The 15,982-nt window shown below is 41.7% G+C and overlaps 1 non-coding gene and 1 pseudogene across 1 annotated transcript; one reads left to right on the top strand and one right to left on the bottom strand.

Moving 5' to 3' along the window:
- Positions 1-10,082: 10,082 nt before the first annotated feature.
- On the bottom strand, positions 10,083-15,141 carry LOC148915128 (uncharacterized; annotated as a pseudogene).
- On the top strand, positions 14,558-14,666 carry LOC148915129 (small nucleolar RNA R71). The gene has a single exon (XR_016122406.1). It is a non-coding gene; the product is annotated as a small nucleolar RNA R71 (small nucleolar RNA).
- Positions 15,142-15,982: the final 841 nt, after the last annotated feature.

Raw genomic sequence — 15,982 nt, 5'->3', positions numbered from 1 at the left:
CTCCGGCACCTTGAAAATCAAGGGTCGTATGATATATTGATGAATAGATTTTCCTTACAATCTACCACTACTCCTAGGAAAATAAATAAAGGTATTGAAAGTGCATTACAGGAAAATATAATTTGCTCTGTGGGAGGCTTTTGGTTTGGTGTTTGAATCCTTTGAATGTAGTCTTGAGTTTAGTATTTATGGAGGGAGTCCTGGAGGGACAATCGAGGCTGAAAAGATCTGCGTGGTGGAGCCTGATCGGGGTAAGTGGGTAGTCAAATTGGCATTTGAGATCGTGAAGCATGGTGGTGTGACTCCCATGGATCTGGGTAAATCTCGGCCACGCCTGATCATGGGTTCTGCCCTCGATCGTGGTAATGCATTTAATGCCCTGGTCTGGTGGTTGGTGATCTGACCTCAAGTTGTAAGCATACTTGTGAGAGTGCTTGTGCCTAACCACTCTCATCTTTATTACCAAATCCGACTTCACTCACTTCCCTTCTTCCCTCTGCATTAAATGCTTCTTGCAACTAGTGGGCTTGTTGCGATAGTCAGAGGCATTACTTCATTAAATAGGGCATAGGACCCTGAGGCCACGTGGCAATTCGACCACAATACCTTCTTCCATGTCTTTTACTGCTCTCGGCTTTGGCCCATAATACCCGGTCGCGAGGCCGAGAGGATTCTACCTTCGCAGCTTTTCTCTTGTTTTCGTGAGGGCGAATCGCCTAATGAATCGTGACCGTTTGATTCATGAGTAGGTGCTATGGCCGAGAGGAGGTCCCTTCGGTCAGTTTATGACCGTGATTTATTAGGCACAAACATTGCCCCCACGTCCCTGGATTCTTCGATTAGTTTACGACCGTGATTTATTGGGCAAAGGCCGAATGGATTCTAAGGGATGAACCCTTTGCATTCCTCTTGAAGTGATTGACAGCTAGCGCCTTAAATGCCTAGGCGCATGCGCAAGCACGCTTTCGCGAGCCATCATTACCTGACTTGCGCGAGCCATTGTTTCGTCTCGTTAAATGAAACCACGGCTTTCGGGCTTTTGACACGCCATCGCGCATGCGAACATACTATCAGACCACGCTTCTCGAGAGAGCCACGCTTTACGCCTCTCGAGAGAGTCATGCCCTTTCTTTTCGAATTTAGCGCCAATATAAAAGGCCTTGCCTTCTTCATTTTTTCTTTACGCTGTAATCCTCGACGCCCAAACTCCGCCAAACCCTTCTCTCAACCTCAACCTTTCGAACCTCGCCTCGATGCCTCCTTTTTCTCGAGTGCTTGGTTCCCGCCATTCTAACTCGCTCTGATGCTCCTCCCCATTTCTCCAAAACCGGGTTGAGCCAAACCACGATCCTCGCCGTGGCTTGATCCAGATGGTTTTTCCTCTCCCGCTGTCACTAACTATCCTTCCAAACTCGGGAGAATGACCTCCCTCCTTATGGGGCCGTGAAGAAACTGAATGCGATTGATGAAGATGGGTGGTATGATGATTCTAACTTGGCCACGCTGCTTGGTCTAGTACCTTGGCCACACCTGTCCAGAGTGACGCCTGCCCATGTCTCAATGACGGCCTCGGCTTCAACTTGGCCATACCCATGTCCAGAGTGACGCCCCGCCCATGTCCCGAGTGATGGCCTTGGCCTCAACCTGGCCGTACCCATGTCCAGAGTGACGGCCTTGGCCATGGCCGTAGCCAGTGAAGATTTGGGCGGTGGAGACACCACTTAGGGAAGAAGCGTCTCACTGTTCTAGCGAGGGGATCAAGAAGCGACCGTTCATAGATTTAGAATGCACTCTATTTTTCGCACATGTATGTTTATATGTTTCATTCGGCCATGACCGGCCGTTCTTTTTGTAACCATGACCCCTTTCTTTTAATCTAAATAAAGTATGACTCCCTTTTTCTTCTGACCGAATGCATGTTTTTGTCTCTTTTTTTTTTCTTTCATCTTTGTCGATTGTAAACCTCATAACCCGCTCTGGGCCGCCTCCCATAATGACGGGGTATATCTCTTCAAATACTGGCCGCTTATTGGCAAGTTGTGCCATTCTCCATCCCTATCTCTTAACTGAAATGCACCTCGCCAAGAATTCGCTCGATAATAAAACAGCCTTTCCCAGTTAGTTGAAAATTTGCCGAACCGAGGGTCCTTAGTCCCGATAGGAAGCACAAGACGCCATACCAAGTCACCTTCGGCGAAAGTTTTTGCTTCACCTTCCGTTGTAGGCCCGCGATCTACTTTTGTGCCTGGATTAGGTTATAAGCATCGAGTCTGGATTGCTCCGAGTCTTCTAATTCCTGAGCCATGGCTTGCGCATAGTCCTTCTCTTCCTCGTCCAAGTCGCTCGGTCACACGGAGAGACCAACCTTTAACTCCATCGAACGATGGCGCCATGGCCGTAGGTTAAGGCATAAGGAGATGTACCAGAGCCGATCGTTTTGAGACTCGGTAAGCCCAAAGGACTTCAGGGAGTAAGTCGCCATGCCCTAGGTTTTTCCTTAATCATTTTCTCGAGGATACCCTTGATTACCTTGTTGCTCGCCTCGCTTGTCCGTTACATCTGTGGGTAGTAGGGTGTCGAGTGGACCAATTTGATCCCTATCCTTTCGGCGATTCTCGAGTCTCGGCCGATGAAAATCGGGCCGCTATCGTCATGATGGTTTCGGTATACCAATCTATGGACGATGTGATTTTTGAAGAATCACCACCGCGGCGCTTAGGAATAGACCGACAGGACTCACTCACCCATTTAGTGAAATTGTCTGCCACCAAAATCCTGCATGCCGTTGACACGCCGGGTAGATTTTGCGTATAATATCCACGGCCCATTCTCCAACGCCACGATTTAGTGACCGGTGGAGGGCTTCACCGGCACCCTTTATATGGGTCAGATTTGACAGCTTGATACGCCTTTCGATACTCTATGCAGTTCTTTAAAATGGTCACCAATAATAGCATGCCTCAACCAACCATCTCATCTTGATGCCGATCAGAGCTTACAAATCCTTTGTGGATTCACCATAATAACCTTAATATCTTCGCACTGGGCATAGGAGCAATAAGTCGTCCGATCCTTTTCGATACACTGCTCGTAGATCAAATAACACCGAGCTCTAAACAAGTAGTCCTCTCATGGTTGCCGGAGGGATCGCGCAGATATTTTACTATGGGGTAGCGCCACGGCTTGGCCGCCTCGACTCGCCGGTACTTCGCCGATGATACTTGCGCCGCTATTCCTCGCCACAAAGTCGATGTGGCACGCCGATTCTTATCACGCGCCGTGGTCGCCGCTCGGAATGTTCACACCGACGCTACCTAGGCTATCTCGCTGGCCTCATGGTTTTCACCGCAGATGTGAACGGAAGGAGATCCTAGAAAACTCGCCGGCCGATTGAGGGCCATCACATAATACATGGTTAAATTCCCGCCGTAATCGTATTCCCACCGCTGGTTGATTACCGCTAAGAATCACCGAGACCAGACACGGGTCGCTTCATTTCCTTTAGAATTTCAAGACCGATGATGAGCGCTTCATATTCGGCCCTGATTATAGGTGCATTTGAAATCAAGTTGGAATGCAAATTGCCACCTTTGTCCTTGGGGACTCAATCACGGCCCGCCCCGGATCTAACCTCGATCGGCTTCATCAAGCACATAGTCCAGAGTTCTTCTCCATGCGGGCCATGCCAATCTCGACCTCCAACTTTTCCCGCCTCGAGCCGGGTGGTGGGCCAAGAAATCGCCAATGCCTGACCTTTGACCGACTCTGAGCCACATATTGAAGGTGAATTTGGACAATGCCATCGCCCACTTCGATTCGCCGCAGATGATCACCGAGTGAGCATGTATTTGATGAGGTTGGTCTTGGAGATGATCCAACGACCGAAGGAAGCATATAATGGCGCAACTTGGTAGCCGCGAAATAAGGTGCCAAGCATAATTTCTCGATCGGTGAATAGTTTAGCTCGGCCATGTTAAGGGTGCGCTCAGATAGTGCATCGCTTGCTCTCATTCGCACTTGTTGTTCGAGCCGCCAGATAGCCGATAGAGCCCTCGCCAATGTAAAGCCTCATGGGTTTCTCTTTCGCGCATAAGGACCAAGTGGTTGAGATAAATATTTTTGATGTCGCCGAGGGCCGCTGATGTTCTGCCCCGCTTCACACGACTCATTCTGTGTCTTTCAGCTTTGAGCAGAGGAGTCAATGGCAGGATTTTCCATGCCAAATTGGATATGAACCGTCTCAAAAAGTTGACCTTACCGAGGAATGACTGGAGTTCCTTCTTGGTCCTCTGAGGCACTGCCGTAATGGCCATGGCTTTAATTGGGAGTTTCACTAAAACACCCAAAATGGGGGTTGAAATTATAAAAAAACCCAAGCACTATTTAAACATATAAACACACCCAAAACCCATTATTACACACACTCAAAACCCATTTATAAACACACCCAAAAAGTTGACTTTGGGGTTGATTTTGGGTGTGTTTCTATGTTTAAATAGTGCTTGGGTTTTTTTATAAATACATGTCTAAGATTGGGTTTATTTATAAATTTGTATTGTTTTTAGCTACCTCGATCCCTCGCAGAACCAAGAAACTGAGAAAGTTCCTGCAGTGACGCCAAAGCACATTTCTTAGGGTTCATCTTCAGCCGTGTCCGATTCGATTGAAAGCCTGTCGGAGATGCTTCACGTGGTCGGCTTTGGATGGGGATTTTACAATGACGTCGTCGATGTAGACCTCAATGGTTCGGCCAATTAGGTCGTGGAAAATAAGGTTCATAGCCCGTTGGTACGTTGCGCCGGAGTTCTTCAGGCCGAACGGCATGACCAGCAATTCATAAGTCCCGATTGCGCCTGGACATCTGAACGCCGTCTTGTGGACATCTTCCTTGGCTATGAAGATTTGGTTGTAACCAGCATGGTCGCCCATGAAAGATAGGAGCTCATGCTTCGCGGCTCAGTCCACCAGAGGTCGGACATAGGCATGGGATACTCGCCCTTCGAGGTCGCGAGGTTTAGATTTCTGAAGTCGGTGCACACCTCAAAGCCCCCGCCTTTTTCAAAACTGGTACGATGTTAGCCAGCCATTCAACGTACATCGAGCCAGCAGATGAAGCCGGCTTTGAGGAGCCGCTCAATTTCCTCTTTGACCTTAAGTCGCACGTCGGTCGAGAATCACTCATCGACTATTGAAAGGCCTAAACCCTTCCCTAATCTTTAGTTCGTGCTGTATAAACCAAACTTCTTGGCAATCCAGGCATCTCATGATAATCCCAAGCAAAACAATCCTTATATTCATGGAGCAGGCCGATAATCTCGGCTGCTAACTCAGGGTTCAAAAGTCTGGCTTACAAAAAGAGGCCGTGGTTCGGACTCGGTCCCTACATTTATTTCTAATAACGGGTCTTGGACCTCGGGCCTATCCTCCATCTCGGCGGCACCGCCTGAAGTCGCCAAAGGCTGAAGTGTCCGCTTTATCCGATTCGTGGAAGAATTCGATTAGGTTGATCAACGAGTTTGGCTGTAGGATTCCTCCGCCAATGTTCCAGCTGGTCTTTCCAAGAGGTCGGCCACGCCACCGCTTCTCTTCTTTAGTGGTTTTGTCTGTCATCTAAAGGCTAGTGAGGGCGATCAATACGCCGCCAATCTCGCCGAACATTCTCGGCGCCTAACTCCAAAGATTCTCGGCCGTTGTCCCGTCGGTCGGCCGCTTGCATTGTGGCCGTGAGGACAACCCATCCAACGCCGTTGTCAGAATCCGCGCTTGCACAAAGCATTGGTTTCGAAGGGTTTCGCTGGCCGGGTGTATAGATACCCCCGGCTGTCCAAAAAAAAAACAGTTGGAAGAGGGAGGATGGTATGCATCCGGATCGTGGATCCAGTCACGACCGGGCAATATATTGTAGTCCACACTGGATTCGACTACGAGAATGCCGCGACTTGTCTAGTCGGCCACGGTGATTTTTAACAGAATACCCCGATGGTCTTAGATTTATCGCCGACAAAGTTGCTCATAACCACGTTGCTGGGGATGAGGTCCTCTTTGACTTATCCAGCTTCTTCATCAGGGAATAGGGAAGGATGTTGACCGTCACCCCACAGTCAACAAAGACCTTGGACACGGGCACACCCTCTACATGAGCCGAGATGTACAACGGCTTGAGGTGTCGTGATTTGTTTGGCTTGTCCCCTGGGTATTACCTCGTTAAAAGCTACGGCCAACAACTCTTCCTTTGTTTTTTGCCTTTGATCAAGCCGCCTCGCCACGCCATTATCCAGCCGCTGGTCCGCCTCCCGAGCCGAAAACTCATATGGTAGCACCAAGACCATGTTCATGCTGACCTCCTTTGGCTCTTGTTGGTTTCCCCTACCAGCCTCCTCTTTGCCCTCACAGCCACCACTGGTTTTTCCTCAACCACCCCTAGGACCTCGTATTCTTTGTCGGAGATTTCCAATATGGAGTCGCCTTCGGCCCCGTGTACAAAGAAAGGGTCGCCGAGGCCCTCGACCATAGGCCTCGCAATTCCTGCAGGTATCGTCCGTGGATGCTTTGATCTTAGGGGGTCCGAGGTCTCGACCTCCTCCTCGAGGGCTTGTCTAGCCTTAGCTAACGCATCCCCGTCTGCTAAGTAGTCATCAAACGCACTTACCCGGCCCTTTCTTCTGGCCAAACCAAGATAGTGTCGGCCGAGTCACAGAAAATATTGCCGAGGTATTCTGTTGCTCCCGCTAAAGGGTCTTGTCCTCCACCTTCCCCGATCGGGTCGGTAACCCGCATCCTCTTGCCCTAGCCTCTCGGTTTCTCGTATACGGCCTTAATGGCCGAGCCGACTACTGTAATGAGGAGCCCCTCCGCCTTTAGCGCTTTTGAGAGCCAACTCCACGATTTCACTGCTCTTGGGGTCATGCCGATAGGTCGGTGGCAAGTGGTCCTTATGGAACTCCATGAAAAATGGGGTCCTTCCATGGTAGACGTCGATGATACCTCATATGTTTTCTCCAAGGCCGCGACCTTTGGTTCGACTAAAACAGCCACCACCCGCTGGAAAACCATCCCGCCTAGGCGCCACGCCCTGGAGGCTTGATGCCGCAACCTTCGCTGTGGGGAACGATTGGTACGAATAATGGCTCGTCTGCGGTCGCCATCTTCTTTGGCTTAATCCCTCGACCGGGCCGTCAGATCTTGGCTCCGAACTTGTCTTTACATCCTTCACCGGTTTTTGTTCGGCTCGGTGTTGCCCTGTGTCGAGCATGATACCAACGGTCATCCCACGACCGGTGGTTTCAAAGTCTTTACCACCTAGAGCGGATTCGCTTTGTGGCATGCCAAGGTATCGGGCTTTGTGCCCCTAGTTGGTCGGAAACCGCCTTGCTTGGTCGGCCGACGGCCGATTGGGCCGAATTTCTTCATAGGCGGTCAAGATGGCTCAGCCTTTCTTTTGTTCTCGGCAGTCCGAGCCGATTGATCTCGACTTGCACCGACCGCACGATACTAGTTCGCCTGTTTGGCCAATGGCTCCTTTCCTTTGCCGCCGACGAACTTCCCTATATTCGCCCGAGCCGAGCGCAACCATGTTGATGACATGTGGAGGGAATGGCTTGAGCCCGACCGCATGGCCGCTTTTTCGAAATTGAGCTTTTCGTCTATCAACTTATGGATGACGTCTCGAGAACAACGCAGTTGTTGGTGGTATTTGCAAAACGCCTTTCCTTTGAGCTCTTCGGTTTTCAATTTTATGGTCAAGGACAATTTGACCTTTTCTCGCCAATGAGGTCAAAGATAGCTTCGCCCCGGCCAAATCAAAGTGTAGGCCTTCGCTTTCGAGTCGCGAACTTGGCATCGGAATCTTCGTGCGATTATTGTCGGCCTTGACAAGTCCTTTGCAAGCGAATGTTTTGTCTATGCCGACTCGCCGAGCTCATCTCAACTTCGTCGCTCTCGCCTCGGGGCCGTTTCGGCATAGCCGACAACAGATTCCGATAGTAAGTCCCTTTTGAAGCCGTCCTCTTCTGCACCTCTTCTTTGTGAGAATAAAATGTAACAACAAGTGAAATTATATTCATTAAGCCAAAATTATATTATAAAGTCTCCAAAATAATAGTAAAAAGATGTAATTTGAGACTCTCATCACAACCCCCAACCAGCTTATTGCTAGTCCCTAGCTATTCAAGCGACTAAAAGAAACTCAAATTTAAGTAAAAATGACAAAAATAAAATAACAAATAAAACAGCTAAACCACTTTCGCAGGATACGATTGCATTTAGCGTATGCAACAAGCCTTTAAACCCTTAGGTTACCCCTAAAGGACGAGTTGTAGTCTCGTGAGGGTTTCCAGGGATGATACCCACAAACATCAAGTATGAGGCTAGCACAATTATTCAGAAACATGAAATAAAATAAAATTTGGAAAATAATTTCAACATCTGTCACCAACAAAAAGGACAAAGCACAAAGTCCAAATTTTCAATTCATGAACGTTAAAAGGGAGAACACTTATTTAACATTTCAAGTTAATCCCACCTCGAAGTCCCAAATCATTTATAATTAGCTAGCAAATTTTTCACATGTTTCCTTTGGTGTAAAGTGAATCAACACAATTGAGTGGCATTAGCTAAATTCCAATCATACCAACCTTTTGATCTCAAGAGTTGTTGAACTCCCTTGTGAGAAACAAACCAAGGTTTTTATTTTTATTTTTATTTATTTTTAATATACTATTCTTTCCTTTATGTGGGCTGTGCAATGCTTAGCTCCATTAAGCTTTCTAATTAACCCATATAGCGAGTGTTAGGCTAGTGACCCTCAAACCAAAAAGGCTTTTAAGGCACTAGGTGTAGAGACACCCCTAAGAGCTTACTAACTCGAGTTAAAAAGGCTACGAAACTAAACTAGCCACACAAAATTATTCACACCCAGAACTTCACCGTTTGACGCAAACACTCACTGCTGATTAGGCAAGAGGCCTAGTTACTAAGTAGAAGCTTGAGTAGAACACTATTATTTCATGAACCTTTTTTTTTTTTTTTTTTTTATTTATTAATTTTTTTAAAAAACCAAGATGAGTCAAAAGCAAGGTCGTCCAAGTTTACCAAAGACAAAAGATTAAGCACAATTGGTTTTTAACTTTATACCCCGCAAAAGGTGTCAGTGTGCTTGTGTCAATTGTCAAAGTATAACTCATGAATCATCCACTAACTAGAAATAAATGAAAAAGACACAGAAGTGGGATAATTATCATATAATTCATATGTTCTCAATCTTAAAATCATTCATGAATATCAAATAAATCTAAGTGCAATGTAATCTTGTCACATGCATGCATCAGAAAAACAAACAACACAAAGGCACTAACCTCATAAACAATATTTTTTCTTCACACTTTTCAGTTTTTTTTAATTTTTTTTTTTTGTACAATTTAAATAAATGACGAAAATAAACAAAAATAAACAAAAACAAAATACAAAAACAAAACCAAACCAAAAACCAAAAACAAAAACAAAAATGAAAGGAAAACTAACATGTTGCAACAAGAAAATAATACAATAAACACATCTTCTCCATCCCTAACCAAAGATTGACATTGTCCTCAATGTTTAAACATATAAGCATAATAAAAAGAAGAGGGTAGCGTTACCTGAGAATTGACATCCAAAGTAAAAGCCAACAATGTGTTAGTGTAAAAACAAAATAAAAAAAACAGAAATGTCGAATATATATATTTTTTTTTCAAGTGAACAAAAATTTCTAAACTAATTATATACAACAGATGGACTAAGGGAAGTCCAATCAATCCTGGTAAAATGTTCGTTCAAAGAAACTGCCTCATCTTCTCGAACACATCTCCCCAAGTAAGGTTTAAGTCGTTGGCACATTAACCTTAAAATATTTCCATTCTTGGGATCCTCAACTTCAACAAAGTCCCATATGGGAAAACTTTTTTAACAATGAAAGGCCCTGTCCATTTAGTTCTTAATTTTCCAGGAAACAAATGAAGTCTAGAATTATACAAAAGAACAAGTTGAGAAGGCTCAAAATTTTTCCTCAAAATATTTTTATCATGAAAAACTTTAGTATTGTAAATTCATGAGTTCTCATATGCATCATTCCTGACTTCCTCAAGTTCATTCAATTGGAGTTTTCTCAAGGTACCTGCATCTCCAAGACTAAAGTTAAACAATTTGATAGCCCAATATGCTTTATGTTCTGATTCAACAGGTAAATGACAAGATTTACCATAAACTAGCCTATATGGAGATATACCAAGAGGTGATTTGTATGCAGTACGGTATGCCCACAAGGCATCAGTTAGTCTCAATGACCAATCCTTCCGGGTTGGATTCACCGTCTTTTCCAAAATTTGCTTGATTTCCCTATTTGCAAGTTCTGCTTGGCCATTTGTCTGTGGATGGTATGGAGTGGAAATCTTATGGGTTATCCCATATTTTTTCATCAAAGCTTCAAATGGTCGGTTGCAAAAATGTGATCCTCCATCACTGATGATCGCTCTAGGAATACCAAACATGGACAACACATTTTCTTTCAAAAATTTCAAAACAGTTTTATGATCATTCTTCCGACATGGTATGGCCTCAATCCATTTTGAAACATAATCCACAGCAACAAGGATATATAAGTAACCAAAAGATGGAGGAAAAGGACCCATAAAATCAATGCCCCAACAGTCAAAAATTTCAATAATTAAAATTGGGTTAAGAGGCATCATATTACGTCGAGTAATTTTTCCCAACTTTTGACAACTTGGACAAGTTTTGCAAAATTCATACACATCTTTAAAAAGTCTAGGCCAATAAAAACCACATTGAAGAATTTTGGCCGAAGTCTTTTTGGAAGAAAAGTGACCTCCACAAGCCTCAGAATGACAAAAAGATATGACACTAAATATTTCATCATCAGGAACACATCTACGGATTACCTGGTCGGAATAATATTTGAAGAGATACGTTTTCTCACCTCAACCATAAATTTCTTTTTATCTTGTGAGGTCCAATGAGGTGGAATAAGACCTGTACTAAGAAAATTCACAATGTTAGCAAACCATGGTAATGTAGAAACACTAAACAATTGTTCATCAGGAAATGAATCTTTTATAGGCAAATATTCATAAGGCTCCTCAAAAGATATCCTAGAAAGATGGTTTGCAACAACATTCTCCACTCCTTTCTTGTCCTTGATTGTAAGATCAAATTCTTGGAGAAGCAAAATCCATCTAATCAATCGTGATTTGGGTTCCTTCTTTGTCAATGAATACTTCAAGGCCGAATGATCTGTAAAAACAACAATTTGTGAGCCCAAAATATATGCCCTAAACTTTTCCAATGCAAAAACTACAGCAAGCAATTCTTTTTCAGTTGTAGTGTAATTTTTCTGTGCACTATTCAAAGTTCTGCTTGCGTAGCAGATGACAGAGCTTCTTGTCTTTTCTTTGGCCTAGCACTGCACCAATAGCACCATCACTAGCATCACACATTATTTCAAACGGCATGGACCAATCTGGGGCTGCATTACAGGAGTTGATGTTAGCATTTTAATCAATTTCTCAAATGCTTCTTGACATGCATAATTCCAATCAAATTTAGCATATTTCTCCAAGAGATTATTCAATGGCCTTGCAATTGTACTAAAATTTTGTATGAATCTTTGATAAAAACCTGCATGTCCTAAAAAAGATCTAATATCTTTAACAGTTTTAGGAATAGGCAGATTAGCAATTAAATCAATTTTTGACTAATCTACTTCAATTCCTTTGTGAGAAACAATGTGTCCAAGTACTATGCCGGATGTGACCATGAATTGGCATTTCTCCCAGTTAAGCACCAATTTTTTCTCCTTACACCTGATAAGAACATTTTCCAAGTTAGATAAACAGTCAGAAAATGAATCACCAAACACAGTAATATCATCCGTGAAAACTTCTAAATATTTATCTACCATGTCACTAAATATGCTTATCATGCAACGTCGGAATGTAGTTGGTGCATTGCAAAGACCAAAAGGCATTTTTCTAAAAGCGAAAGTTCCAAATGGGCAAGTAAAAGTTGTTTTTTCTTGATCTTCTAATGAAATCTCAATTTGATAATATCCTGAATAACCATCTAAAAAACAATAATACATATGCCCTGCAACTCTTTCCAAAATTTGGTCAAGAAATGGTAAAGGAAAATGATCCTTTCTTGTGACTGAGTTCAATTTACGATAATCAATACACATTCTCCATCCAGTAGTGACCCTAGTTGGTACCATTTCTCCATTATCATTTTCAACTACTGTGACTCCTGATTTTTTAGGAACAACCTGTGTATGACTTACCCATTTGCTATCAGAAATTGGATATATGATACCTGCATCCCAAAGTTTAAGTACTTCTTTTTGCACAACTTCTTTCATTGTTGGGTTAAGTCTATGTTGAGCCTGCCTAACTGGTTTAGCATCTTCTTCAAAAAAAAATTTGTGTGTGCAAACCAAAGGACTTATACCTTTAATATCAGATAAAGTCCATCCAATAGCAGTCCTATGATCTTTCAAAACTTTAAGTAACATACCTTCATGCAAAAGCTCTAGTTTAGAAGATATTACCACAGGATAGGTCTCATCTTCTCCCAGAAAAGCATATTTAAGTCTAGCAGGAAGAGGCTTCAATTCACACTTTGGGGCTTCTTCTCTTGATGATTTTGTCTCATTACTCACAGTTGGCAGCTCCTCATATTTTGGTATCCAACCATTATGTTCTTGTACCTGTGCAGAATCCAACAAAGAACAAAGATATTATACTTCAAAATCTTGTGCAAAATTACAATCCCCATTTACTAAACAAATTTGCAATGGATCAGAAGGAAAAGAAGAATTAAAGCAATTTTGAACAATCGTCTCGATCATGTAAACTTCTTTGTCATCTTCATTGTTTGTTGGCTGCTTGCATATGTTAAATATGTTGAGCTCCAATGTCATGTTCCCAAATGATAGTTGCATAAGTCCATTCCTGCAATTTATATGAGCATTAGATGTAGCAAGAAATGGTCTTCCAAGAATAACAGGAATTTGAGAATTAGAATACACAACTGGTTCAGTATCCAAAACTATAAAATCAACTGGAAAATAAAATTTGTCTACCTGAACCAGCACATCTTCCACCATACCTCTTGGGATTTTGACTGAACGGTCAGCCAATTGCAATGTTATTGAGGTGGGTTTTAATTCACCAAGACCCAATTGCTTATAAACCGAGTAAGGCAACAAATTAACACTAGCACCCAAATCCAATAAAGCTTGTTCAATGATAAAATTTCCAATAATACAAGAAATTGTGGGACAACCTGGATCTTTGTACTTGGGTGGAGTATTAGTTTAAAGAATTGCACTTACATTTTCAGTTAAAAATGCGGCCTTATCAACATTGTGTTTTCTTTTGATAGTGCATAAATCCTTTAAAAATTTTGAATATGAAGGAATTTGTTTTATAGCATCCAAAAGAGGTATATTGATTTTCACTTGTTTAAAAACCTCCAAAATTTCAGGATTTTGAATTTTCTTTCCAACCTTAAGTGCTTGTGGGAATGGAGCAGGAAAAGGGCACTTAACAATTTCAGAATCATTATTTTCTTTTTCATTATTTTTGGATTTTTCTGAATTCTTTTTATTTTCAACTGTTACTAAATCATCTTTCCCAATTATTTTTCCACTACGAAGAGTAGTGACAGCCTTCACATATTCATGCTTATTTTCATTCAAAGAAGAAGAAGAAGAAGGGTATTTACCTCTAACTGTGCATGTGGATTAGGTTGGACTTGAGAAGGAAATTTACCCTTTTCTTGAATTGACAGTGAAGAAGTGAGTTTGGAAAGAGTGCTCTTAATCTCACCAATGTCATGTGCATTCTTTTGATTTGTGGCAGTTTGGCTTTGTATGAATTGCTTCATAACATCTTCCAAATTTGATGACGATGATTGTCCTTCCACCTGTGGAGAATAATAAAAAGAATTAGATTTTTGTTGAGGCACATTATTATTAGTATTATTTCTCCAACTGAAATTTGGGTGGTTTCTCCATCCTGGATTATAAGTTTCAGAAAAAGTGGATGGTTTTTTAAATTGATTCACAAAGTTTGCTTGATCATGCAACATTTCTCTGAAAGCTGGAAGTGTTGGACACTCTTTTGTTACATGTCCCATGACCCCGCAAACTTCACAAATCTCAAAAATTTCTTGACTTGCAATTGAATTAACTTTTTGAGGCAATTTTGATTTTAGAGTTTCAACTTCCCTAGCCATTGTTGCCAATTGAGCTTTGAGACTATCTTCCTCCTTAAGGTGATAAATACCGCCGCTAGAAGGATTAATGGAAGATTTTGCCTTTTGGGAATTAGGCTCAAATGTGTTGGGAGTGCTCCAAATCTGAGATTTCTCTGCAATTTCATCAAGAAAATCAAAAGCATCTTCAGGATCTTTATACATAAAATTTCCATTGCACATCATCTCAATAAATTGTCGATCTTTAGGTGTTAAACCATCATAAAAATGACTTACCACCCTCCATCTTTCAAAACCATGGTGAGGACATAACATTAACAAATCTTTAAATCTTTCCCAAGCTTGAGGTAAAGACTCATTATCTTTTTGAGAAAATGTGGTCATTTGTCTTTTCAAAGAATTTGTCTTTTGAATTGGGAAAAATTTCTTGAAAAATTCAGTTTGCATTTCAAGCCATGTTCCAATTGTTCTTGGCCTTAGAGAATAAAGCCAAGTTTTCGCTTTATCTTTCAGTGAAAATGGAAAAAGTTTTAGCAAAACTGTATCAAGCCTACACCCTTGTGTTGGAAAAGTTCCACAAACTTCCTCAAACTCACGCACATGTGAATATGGATTTTCAGATTCCATTCCATGAAAAGTTGGTAAAAGTTGTATCATGCCCGGTTTAAAATCAAAAGTTTGACCATTCAACGGAAAAATGATGCAAGATGGCACACTTGTACGAGCAGGATGCAAATAATCATGTAATGTCCTAACAAGTGGATTCTCATCATTATGAACACTACGATTCTCATCATTATGAACACTATGATTATCTTCATCATTTTGGGGGCCTTCCAATGCATTATTATTATTATTATTATTATTCTCAGCCATTTGTGATGAAATTTAGTCAAATTGAGGTTTCTTTGCAAATCTACCAAACCGATCACGATATCTCATAAACAAAATAAAGAAGTAACAAATAAATAAATAAAATCTAAACTAATTTTTTTAAAATTTTTTTAATATTAAAAAAACTAAGACAAAAACAAACAAAAATAAAAACAGAAATGAAAAATTGAGTTTGATAAGCCTTACCGAATTAGCTTTGGAAACTAAAACCGCAAACCTTAACAATGAATTTCCTTGTGCTACTTTTCGCTTCACCGCTCCCCGGCAACGGCGCCAAAAACTTGTTGCGTCTACCCAAGTGCAAGTAGTCACACGTAGTAATAATCTTGGAAGTCCAAGTATCGTATCCTCAAGGAGCAGTTAGGCAAATATCTGCACACAAAGAAATAATTAAACGTACCACAATAAAAGTGACAAGCAAAATGGAAAAGTAATTTGATTTGATTGTTGTGGAAAATTGAGTTTAAAAATGAAATATCAATAATGAAAATGTTGATGCATCAAGGTTCAATTCTTTAAACAAAATATGTTTCATGCTCTTTAATCCAAATTATAACTCGATTAAAATCATCATTGAGAAACTTTAACCGGAAGATAAAGAAATTAAAACCAATTTAATTTTTCAATGTAATCTTTTATTAATGATTGTTCAGAAAATGGAGTTGCTTAATATCTACTCTTTTAATTTAAAAGCATGCCAAGTCAGTTCTTAACAATGAGAAAAATATAATTGAACTCATGAAAAGATAATAGCACTTAACATCAATCAAAATAAAAGGATATGAAAATATTGAACAACCAAAAATAAAAGAATTTAGCAATT

This window comes from Prunus mume, linkage group LG7 (assembly GCF_029339155.1).
Source record: "Prunus mume cultivar Tortuosa linkage group LG7, ASM2933915v1, whole genome shotgun sequence".
NCBI lineage: Eukaryota > Viridiplantae > Streptophyta > Magnoliopsida > Rosales > Rosaceae > Prunus > Prunus mume.
Note: the sequence above shows the minus strand (reverse complement) of the source record. Positions and strands in the feature narration are given on the sequence as shown.